The 12109-nt window shown below is 35.8% G+C and overlaps 1 non-coding gene across 1 annotated transcript; it reads right to left on the bottom strand.

Annotated features, from left to right (window-relative positions):
- Positions 1-10838: 10838 nt before the first annotated feature.
- Positions 10839-10969, bottom strand: LOC113623974 (small nucleolar RNA SNORA51). Its single transcript, XR_003434150.1, has one exon. It is a non-coding gene; the product is annotated as a small nucleolar RNA SNORA51 (small nucleolar RNA).
- Positions 10970-12109: the final 1140 nt, after the last annotated feature.

Genomic DNA, 12109 nt, shown 5'->3' with positions numbered 1-12109 from the left:
GGAGATTTATTGTAGGAATTGGCTCACACGATTATGGAAGCTGGTAATTCCCATGATCTGCCATATGCAAGCTGGAGAACCGGGAGGCCCAGTGGTGTAATTCAGTCTGAGTCCTAAGGCCTGAGAACCAGGGTAGGGGGAGAAGGCGGTAATGGTATAAGTTGCAGGCCCAGTCAGATTCTGAAGGTCCAAGGACCTGGAGCATCGTATCTGAAGGACAGGAGAAGATGGATGTCTCAGCTCAAGCAGACAGACCTCTTCCAGAGATACCCTCACAGATACACACAGAAATTAAATTTTACTAGCTATCTGAGCATGCCTTAGCCCAGTCAAGTTAGCACATGAAATTAACCATCACAAGATGTTAAACTTGAAGGGATAATTCTTATAAACCATTCTGTGTAGGAAAAGGAATAAGAAAAAAATAAAACATATTTTCTAAGACATGTGTTCCCCCCAAATGATGTTGAATTCCTAACCCCCAGTACCTTAGAAAGTGACTGTATATGGAGATAGGGTCTTTAAAAAGATAACTGAGTTAAAATGAGGTCTGAAGAGTGGACTTTAAGTCGATATGACTGATGTTCTTACAAGAAGAGATTAGGACATGTACACAGAGGGAAGACTATGTGAAGACACATGGAGAAGATGGACAACTGCAAACCAAAGAGAGAGGCCTGGAAAAGATCCTTCCTCCATGGACCTCAGAAGAAACTAACCCTATGGACATCTTGATCTTGAATGTCTAGCTTCCAGAAATATAAGAAAATAAATTCCTGTTGATTAAGCAACCCAGTCTGTGGCATTTTTATGGCAGCCCCAGAAAACTAACGCAGCATATAACTAGTGTTCAGCATGAACCATGGATTTTGTTTTTATTTGGTATTTTTAACATCCATTGCAGTACTTTGCAAATAACAGAACTTCAGTAAGTGTTTTTGTTGTTGTATGACTGTTTGGGATGAGATAGGAAGAGGTATTTGTCACATAAATGACCAGATATTTATCAAAACTTCATGTTATCACCCACAGTTGCCTAATCAGGGTCTACATGCCTCAGTCCCCTTGCGTCTAAGTGGGACATTTTATTATTTCTCCTTGTCAGAGTATGCTAGGGTGCGTTTTCCTGATCAAAGAAGGGAAAAGCACATGTGCCTTCTCCATTGTTTTTTCCTTTCTGCCTTTTGGATGTCAAAGCCCAAGGCAACATCTTACTGAAGATTATGGCTCTTCTATCCATCTGATTCCCTAAGTAAGTGAATGGAGCAGAAGCACTTTCCTCACTCAATTAGCCCTCATGATAAAGCATCTTCAGGGGACTGTTACTTAATTGAGAAATAGCCTCTCCTGTGTCAAACCACTGAGATTATGCAGTTCATTTGTGAAGCAGCTAGCATTACTCTTAAGCTGTATAAAAATTGTTGTATCCGGTGGGTGCTGCTGTAATAAAAACCTAAAATATATGGTACTGATTTAGCAAATCAGGCAGCAATCAAAGAGAAAACTTATGCTGCAGAAAGAACCATGTACTATAATGGCAAAACATTAAAAATGTTGCGTAAAATTTTGCCTGTAATACATTGGAATGCCAACAAGTTGTTTACTAAGCTTGTAGGGGAAAAATGTTGGAAAGTCAGCTATTAATAGCTTATGTTGGTTGCCATTTGCTGAGTTTAGCAAAGTATCACAAAGAAAGAGATGAGTTCAAGCAACAATTGGTTTAATTGAGAGCATACTTAGAAGAGATTAAAATTGTGCAGGAATTTGTGACCTCTCATACCGGAAAGGCCTCCATTGCCCAAATGGGAAGAGAGAGACCTAAAAACCTTTTAGTTTCAAGGATCCATTAAGACTCAGCACTACGTCAAAGATCATATGCATTGTGGATCTTCCTTGCCATCCTATTGGTATAGTGGCAATGTAGCCCCCACGAACTTGAAAGGGAGAACTCTTAGGCCTAAGAAACCAATGCGTGAATCAGGTTGAGGACAGTATCTAGAAAGAACTTTGGGTTTTATTATTGAAACATGAACACAAAGAATTCAGGGTAGGGTTGCCAGATTTAACAAATGAAAATGCAAAACACCCAGCTAAATTAAAATTTCAGATAAATAATAAATACTATTTTAGTATAAGTATGTCCCAAATATCATATAGTATATTTATTATAGAAACTATTACAGGGAGCATGCTTATATTAAAACATCAATTGTTGTTTATCTGAAACTCAAATTTCACTGGACATCCTGTATTTTATCTGGCAACTTTAATTCAGAGGGCTTCAGTCTTTTGACGGGAACTATATTATGAAGAAGCCATGAGCCCAAACAAAAGAAATCTTTGAGTACTGGAGCCTTTAAACCAAGACTTGGGCTCCAAAAATTGTATGAGAATGAAGGGAGCTGGGAAATCTGAGAAGTCCACTAAGAAGGAATTACTTCCTAGTGCTTACTTTTGATGTGACCACAGAGAATAATGTTAAGGAAGAAGTCTTCCAGAAGTCAGAATCAAGGGCTGCAGGGAACAATGGACAAGGGAATTCCTTGGGGTCTACTGAAGGAAATGCTTCCAGTGCTAAGGGATTAACACCTACAGGAGGTTTTCCATTATTTCTCTATATGTTGCTATTGAGTCTCCTATTTTCCCTTGTCATGGATGATAATGATCGTGTGCTAATCTTGCTTCATCATTTTATTCTGATTGTGAAGAAATGAGTGGATGTGGGATGATAACTTGCACTTTATGATTTTCTAGAGCAGGAGGAGCCCTATCTGGACTGCAAAGTAGAAATCCTAGACCTTGAGCTGGATGCCATAACTGGGTAGCACTTAAGGTGGTTCCCCTAGAGAGAGTGTAAATCTTCTCTGTGTGGGAAAGGTCTACACATAGGAATTTGGAGGCCAGAAGGGCTGAAAAACCTAAGTCAGGGATTTTTTTTTTCACATAGTGTATGCCAGACTCAGCAGATTTTTCTGTTCCGATCCAAATGGTAAATATTTGATACTTTACAGGTCTACAGGCAAAATAGAGGACATAATGTAGGTACTTATATAACAACCATTTAAAAGTATAAAACAAATTGTTAGTCTGTGGGTCCCACAAAAATAGGCAGTAGGTTGGATTTGGCTCAAGATATGTTTCTGAACCTCTATATAGAGCTGATGTTAGAGAACAACTTCCTGTCCAAGGATTTTATTCCTTAGGTTCCCTTGCATTATGGTAAGGTCATGTGACTACTTATGACCAACAGAATGTGAGCAGAAATAAGTGTGGTGTAATGGTCCACATTTTCTTTCTTACTCCATCACCTGATTGTCACACACAGGATAACCTGAGAAGTCAACAATTAAAAATGCAGAACGAAAATCAGCTGCCCCCCTAATAAAAAGACAGAGCAGATGTCTACAACGCAGGAACAAATGCCTCGGTATATTATGTGAAAAAGTAATACTTTTCTATTATCTAAGCCATTGAAATGATGTGTGTTTTATTTATTGCTGCATCTGGTGTTGTGCTACTTAAAAGACTGCTCATTTCATAGATATGTTCCAAGATTGAGTCTTTATTTAAATACTGTATCCCCCCAGAAGCCTAGAATTGCTATCCATTAAAAACAATTTTCTTCCCCATATTAATTTTGACAGATCCTAAATTGTGTTTACTTTTTTTCACTAGTACATTGGATCCATTCTCAGTCAGATTAGTTCATGTCACATTTTAACTGGCTTTTGACTTATTTAATCAGAGATTATTTTTCCAAATCAATACACAAATTATAAAGTTATATCTTAAAAAAATATGTTTAAATGACGTAATAATTAGCTGTTAAGAGAGGAGTTGATGAGCAGTGGAAACTTTGAAGCTGTATCTGGTATCTTGTTTTGTATATGCATCCCTTATCACTATATCGGTGAAAAATAGGTCACCATATAATATCCCCCATGATCTGAATAGAAAATACAAACTGAAATGAACAGGAAGATAATTTTTCTGTACCTTTCTAATTTATACACTTGTATGCTCATTAATTCGAAAGAGGGGAAGAAGACCCTTAGTGAGGCATCTGCTCCTTCTAGCATCTCCACTGCTCTACCAACTCGACAAATATGAAGTAAAATTTGATGTCATTTGTGTAAAACTGAAATGATCAACTATTCATTAAAAGGATCAGAAATCATTGAACCTTAGAAGGGGTGCAGACCCAATACAGAAGAAAGTAGAATGATGAAGTTAAGGAAACTGAGATGCTTCTAAAGTAACTAAACATATTTGTTGTATCACCAAACAAAACAGATCAGAGAATTAAGGATGTCTTAAGGCTCATTCAATGCATATGGGAAAATAAGATCCACAGTTAAATAAAGGGCCTGTATTTTGAGCATCTAGCTCTAAGCAAGAAGTAGTTTCCTGGTACTCTTTTGCAGCTAAATATCACTTTCCCTTTGCAATATCAGACAATTTGATACACATGATATTTTATTTTATGTTTTTTTATTGAAGTATAATTTACAATGTTATATTAAATTTGGGTGTACAACACAGTGATTCAATATTTTTGTAGATTATACTCCATTTAAAGTTATGACAAAATAATGGCTGTATCTCCCTCTGCTGTACAATATATCCTTGTTGTGTACTTATTTTATTCACAGTAGTTTGTACTTCTTAATCCTCTACCCCTGTCTTGCCCCTGCCTCCTACCCTTTCCCCACTGGTAACCACTAGTTTGTTCCCTATATCTGTGGGTCTGTTTCTTTCTTTTTTATGGCTGAGAAATATTCTATTTCATACACACACACACACACACACACACACACACCCCAACTTCTTTACCCATTCATCTGTTGATGGACACTAACTTAGGTTGCTTCTATAACCTGGTTATTGTAAATAATCCTGCTACAAGCATTGGAGTACATGTACCTTTTCCAATTACTGTTTTCTTTTTCTTCTGATATATACACAGGAGTGGAATTGCTGGATCACATGGATGGTAGTCCTATTTTTAGTTTTCTGAGGAACCTTCACACTGTTTTCCACAGTAGCTGAACCAATTTACATTCCCACCAACAGTGTACCAGGATTCCCTTTTCTTCACCTCTTTGCTAATATTTGTTATTTGTATACTTTTTGATGATAGCCATTCTGACTGGTGTGAAGTTATATCTTTCTGGATCTGTGTCCCATGGCAACAGAAACAAAACCAAAAATAAACAAATGGGACCTACTTAAACTTAAAAGCTTTTGCACAACAAAGGAAACCATCAGCAAAACCAAAAGACAATCTACTGAATGGCAGAAAATATTTGCAAATGATACGACCAATAAGGAGTTAATATCCAAAATATATTACAGACAACTCAATATCAAAAAAACAAACAACCGGATTAAAAATGGGCAGAAGACTTGAGGAGACATTTTTCCAAATAACATATACAGATGGCCAACAGGCACATAAAAAATGCTCAACATCGCTAGTCATCAGAGAAATGCAAACCAAAGATACACAGGCTATTTTAAAATATAATTTAAAGTTATGGTTTTTTAAAAATGTATAATATATTTGAATGATCACACTGTGTAGTCCCAGAGTTTCAAGGAGTGTTATTTTTCTGATGAAATATTTACTTCATCATCTGTAAAAGTTATAAAGGGATAGACCTAGAAATAAGCATCAGAAATATGGGTAGATATGTCTTGCATAATCATGTGAATATTTGTTGATATAATTAGCGAAGCTCAGATCAATATAAATCATATATTTCAAAACGAAATGATAAATACTATGTTCCTAAAATGGTAGGAAATTTCAGACAAAATTCCAGCTGGTAGCTACCCTCCTGAGCTTTCCCACCTGTCTGGTGCCTTCAGCTTCTGAGGTTTTCTGGAGCCGGGCCTCTTAAGGGATTTCACATCACCACCTTGGTGTCTACTTTCTGTGGCCTGCTAATTCAGTTACCATTTGTCCATGAGTTTTCCAACTTCTCGATTTTTTTTGCTATTTTATCCTTCTCATTACTTTTATTTTTGTGGGTGCGTGACCTTTTCGGGAAAACCCCCCCACAACTTTTGTTGACATATTTGTGAGGTCTCAGGAGAATGTGGAATCAAATATCTATCAAATCCACCATGCCCATTTATAACTTCAGAGTATTCTGTAATAGAGGATAAACACAGTTTGATGATGCTGGAAACTGAGTTTTGAATAGGCAGAGTAGTTTTTCCAGAGGGAACTGTCTACATTTTATCAAAATAACAACAATCCTCTTAGGAATGATCAGGATCTAACCACCAAGCATTTGTCCCTAAATTACTCATGTCATTAAAATAGAACAGAGCACGGTTAATAGAATCCATCCAGGCTTGTTATAAACAGCCAGGATCTTACATGGGGAATTTAATCTCATTCTCCTGGAATCCAAACCTTGTACCAATTTACTCTAGGCTAGGAATGTCCTTTTGTTTTTCTCTTAAGAGGAAAAACAATGAAAATGTAATTAGACAGTTTGTTCTTAGATATTTTAGATTTGGTGGAAACAGCAAACTTTTTCTCTAGAGAGCCAGATAATAAATATATTTGACTTTGTAAGCCATAATCATCTCTGTTTGTCTTTCAAAAGCAGCCATAGTCAAGAGACAAACAACTGGCACTTCTGGGGTGCATTGTTATAGCCTAATGGCTACACAAAACCATGGATACATTTTAAATGAAGCATTTCAGAAGCCACATAACAATGTAAGAAGACAAATTATTATCTTGATTATCACTGCCATCTAACAAACATTAGTTCCTGAAAAATAATTTTCAGCTAATTGGGAATTTCCTGTTACCCAAGAGATTCCCCCACAGCTGCTAAAACACAGGTACTTTTGTAAACCATCTGTCATAAGAGGGAGCTTAAAGGCATGTTTAGCCAAAGTTAAAAATAGGGCTTCCCTGGTGGCACAGTGGTTGAGAGTCCGCCTACCGATGCAGGTGACACGGGTTCGTGCAGCGGTTCGGGAAGATCCCACGTGCAGTGGAGCAGCTGGGCCCGTGGGCCATGGGCCTGCGCGTCCGGAGCCTGTGCTCAGCAATGGGAGTAGGCCCCGGCAGTGACAGGCCTACATACCCCCCACAAAAAAAAGATAAAAATAATAGAAGATGCTTCATATTGGTATTTCCTTTGTTTTCATTATTTCATCTTTCTGAGTAGCTCTATGAGATAGCATAAGGTAGTGGTCATCAAATGTTATCATGTATAAGAATCACAGGGAAGGTTTGTTAATATACAAATCGAATCACACAGGAAAATCCTCACTCAGCACCTACTCAAGTAAGTTCTCTAGGATTGGGATCTGGGCCTATGAATTCTTAAAATTTCACCTTATGAGATTTCAGTATTCAATTGGATGTGAAATGAGTGGCTAGAATATACAAATGTGTTTTTTCCTTGGTGCTTTTGTAGAATAATTCTGTTTTTGAAATCTTGCTTGTATCTGGCTATCAGTAAATCTGATGATTAATCATTAGAAATGGATCTCAGAAAGGAAACTATCTCCATCTGAGAAGGTCACAAACATGGGCAACTGCTTTTGATCTCAGAAGACTTTCAACCTCCACCATTCTTCTGTCTTTCATGGGTAAGGAAAGTTGATAAAGAAGTCAGTTTTCCAAGTTCCTTATTGAATGATGATGATAATAATAATGATGATAATTTAACAAACAAATAAATTGATGTAAAATAGTAATTTCTATTTACTAACACTCTCTCAGTCTGGATAACTAACTTTATCTACTGAAGCATTGAGTTCATTTTATAACATGTCCCATATTGGATTTAATACTGATGCTTTATATTAGATTTTTAGTTATGACATATTTTTTCTTCTGCTGCTAATGTAACTGGGAAGATCAACTGTGATTTCAAAACAGAGTCACATTAAAAAAACATGTGCCTTGTAATACCTGTGGATTTATGGGAAATGGTAAAACAGAAGATAAAAAATTGCCTAAGACTGGACTGTGCAATTGCATAATTTTCCTTAGCTAACAGCTGTAATTCTTATTTTTTGATTACAAATATCATGTGATTTTGGGGGGAGGAATTCAGAAACTGTAAATTATTTTCAGTGTTACTTTATAAATTACATTTTTAAAAAATTTATTGTCTTTTATGAGCATATTCCCTTGTTCTTTTTTTTTCTTCTTAATCATTCTCTTGAATAAGTTAGGCTTTTAAATCTGTTTTCTTTGGAGTTCAGAGTTTATTCTTCAAATGTTTAAGACTTTCCTCTTTATCTTGTTTTGTCTGCTTACCTCTACTAGGATTCAAAGTTGAGTGGAAAAATACTGGACTTCCTTTGTAGGAGGTTTCTGTTTACAGGGTCCATTGCCCCCTTATCTATTTGACTTTGCTCTGACATTCCATTTGGGAGCAGAGTTATAAAAAAAGCATGAGAACCTTCTGGAATTTCTTTCTAGAGGTTATGATGCTTTTTGATAATTCTGACTCATATTTTGACTGATAGTAGAAAAGGACCATAAGAAAATACTGCAAGCAAGTTACTTATTTATTATTTTCAATGATCACAATGATCTGGTATCCTTTAAACATCATCTAAGGGAAAACAGGGAGCCTGTTCTTGCCCAGTTTGCTATTTTTCTTACTGAAATCATGGAATCATGTAGGTGGAAGTTTGGGGAAGTCCTTCAGCATTGCAATAAGTTGAGCATTAGACACTGATTACTTTTGGATAAATATAATTTTCGAAAGCATATTTTTAATTTTAATTCCTTGTCCTGACCTCCCCCAAATCATTTGGTCTGCAGACAATAGAACTGTTAATAAACAAAAATATGAAAGCCATATAAAAGAAGGGAAAATATAATGCTTTTGCAGAAAATGCAAGGCAATTTAGTACTTTGTTATAGAAAAACAATTGATAATGAGTATGCTACAGCATTATCGTTGTGTATTATACCACCAATTGTTATCCCAAGGGACAGAATCCAATTGGGAGAGAAAACCCAACATAATTAATATCTTATGTCTCACTTTTTCTGTCTTGATCAAATGCCCCTTGTTTAATGACTGCTCGGTTGCTATGAGTTTTACTGACCTTTCCCATGTGCTTTGGAAACCCATACAAATTCCCTCTGTCACTTGCAGTTTCTTTACATAGCATTTATTTCACTCTACCCAAACATTTGCTATTTTATTTTCCTGTTCTCACTTCTTTTTTTCACTCTCTTTTCATACAGATGAGATTACTTACTTCTTCACTACTCAGGCCATATATTTTCTACTCTGCTCCCATTTTTGGCTGGTGTGTGCTCCCAGAGATAGGTCCTAGGTCACCAGGTTTACAAAAGGATTCCATTCTGGGTATCTGGTCCTTTTGATGACTGACTTCATAGAGCTACTGACTAGTAGGGTTGAGAGTCCTTCATTGGACAGATGACAAACCTGGAAAAACTATTGTTTAAAGAGGAGAGAATTGGTCTCAGAACCAGATAATCTGGCAGAACCCCAACTGATCACTGAAAGGTTGTTTCACCAGTTCCTTACCTTTAAATGATTATAAAATCTTGTTTGTATGTTTGTTGTGAGGACTAAATGAAATAATGCTTGTAAAGTGCTTAGCACAGGTTTTGAATCACTATAAGGGATAAATATCTATTGACTCTCAAAAAAGAGAAGATTGTACTTTACTAAAGACCACAGGCTGAAGACAATCTAGGATCTAAGGAGATTTCGTCTAAGGCCTGTTTACCCAAGAGGAATAGATTTTTTTCAATCACTCCTTCATAGAATTACATAGAACATAGGAGTTAAGGAAAATAGAGTGTAATAGAGAAAGCAAAATGATATAAGACTTCACTTTGGGTTTCCAGCCAACTAAAAGAAATGAATGATGGAACTTCCCTGGCAGTCTAGTTGTTAAGACTCTGCACTTCCAATGCAGGGGGCAAGGGTTTGATCCCTGGTTGGGGAACTAAGATCCCACATGCCATGGGCCATGGCCAAAAATAAATAAACAAATAAATAAATGATGTCTTCCTGATACAGATAATAACCTGGTGCAGAAATGAATTAGAATTCTGAAAAAGGAGGCTCAACTAAGCTTATTTGCACAAAACCTCTTTCAACGAAATACAAAGGGATTGAAAACTTCTTGAGTTTTTTCCAATCCTATTTGAGAGAAAACAGAAGAAATAATTAGAATGATTACATCAATTTATATGATTCTTATCAATAGGAAGTAACTGATTTGTTCCTGGTTAGAAAAGTATGATAGAAACTTAGGGAGAAGAAGCCATGCCATTTCACTTTATTGTTTATAGTAGCAAAGGGCTGGAAGGAAGAGTCCAGTGTGAGCTGCCATCTTTAGGAAGACAGGCTTTAAAATGTTCAGAATAAAGAAATTCCTAGCTTGAAATTCTGAAAGACAGAATGTTTTGAGAGAAGAGATAAACTTAAAAAGGCTATAATTTTAACTATAATCACAGATGTTTTCAATCCTAAAATAAAGGGAGATGAATATTTTAAAAATGGTGTCTCTATAATGAAGTTATAGAAATAAAACAACATAGAAGTTAGGAGTTTAGGCTTTGGAGCCAGATTGCCTAAGTTTAAATGTCAACTGTTGCATTCACACATGGAGTGATACTGTTAAGTTACTCAACCTCTCAGAGCCTCGGTTTCCCTTCTAAGAAGTAGAAGATATACTTTTACCTACATTTTAGGATTTTGTGAGAGTAAAATGAGGAAAGAACTTACCAAACTTACCAGAGTTTCATGTGTAGAAAAAAAATAAATTATAGGTATCATTATTAGTTTCTTTTTTCCTCAACTCCATGTCCCCCTATTCATAATACAGACTAAGCAAAGGACCTGGGCTGAGGTGTACATAGAATAGATTTATTCTGCCTCCTCATTCTGTACAGTTATTATAAGCAAACAGCCTGTGTAAGCACTAAGAAGCCTCAAGGTATTATTTAAAAGGAAAAGTTATGGAATACAGATAGCAAAGAATGTTATATGATGTACACACTAAGATGGTCAAAAGGGAGGCATAACCCAATTGAGCAGAGTCATACAAACAATATGCTTTTCCCATTACAGCAATATGATGAACTAGAAAAAGATAAACTTAACTATGTTCAGTAATGTAACACTGAGGGATAAAAAGAAAAGTAAATGGACTCTCGTTTTTCTTGAGAATTATCTGATAAGAATAATCTGCAGAAGGAAAGGGATAGGAATGAACATAAATAGAACCGAAGATAAATGAACATTGGATGAGCAAACATCTAGGATGCTTTAAACAACTAGAAGTCTTGTCTTTAGAATAAATTGTATATAATTGGATAAAAATTTTTATGAAAATGTAGAGATTGAAAAGGTTCTGGAAAACTGGAGAAAAACAAATGTCTTCCAGCATTCCAAAAGCGAAAAGAATGAATTCCACACTTAGCAGTATTATTAGTGGTAATAATAGTAATTGTGGTAGTAGTAGCAGCAACAGCAGCAGTAATAATAGTAGCTAATATTAATTGCATACTTACTATGGACTACCATAGTACATGAAATACTTAAATCGATTTTAACTTCAAAAAATTATATAAAATATGTATTATTATTCATATTCTACATATAAGAAAAATAAGGCTCAAAGAAGTTGAGTAACTTGACCAAAGTCATGAAAGTATGCAAATGTGGAGCAGAAATGGAACCCAAGCAGCTTGACTCAGGCGTCCTTGTTTTAACCCTGTTCAGTAATGAATATACTACATTTTTGAAGTGTATTTAACTTTAGTTTGCTGAGGCATTATGTTATAGATATCTAAAGTAAGTAATATGTAGGCTTTATTTGAAAAACAATTTTGAGAGAAATAGAATGCATCATAACTTTTCAATCTGTCTGTTCTATTTCTTGCTAAGAAATAATAATAATATGACATTTGGTCAAGGTGATTTGACTTGCTGACCAAACATTTGCATGGTGTCTTTATTGAATTTTGTGTTGTTTTATTTTCCAGCTAGTTGCTTCATGACTCCTTGACATCTCTAACAAAAACTAATAGCATGAAAAACAGTGATAAATGGGGATTGTCCAGCACAGT

Source organism: Aethalodelphis obliquidens, unplaced genomic scaffold, assembly GCF_003676395.1.
Source record: "Aethalodelphis obliquidens isolate GAN/ISIS:26980383/991018 unplaced genomic scaffold, ASM367639v1 scaffold1, whole genome shotgun sequence".
NCBI lineage: Eukaryota > Metazoa > Chordata > Mammalia > Artiodactyla > Delphinidae > Aethalodelphis > Aethalodelphis obliquidens.
Note: the sequence above shows the minus strand (reverse complement) of the source record. Positions and strands in the feature narration are given on the sequence as shown.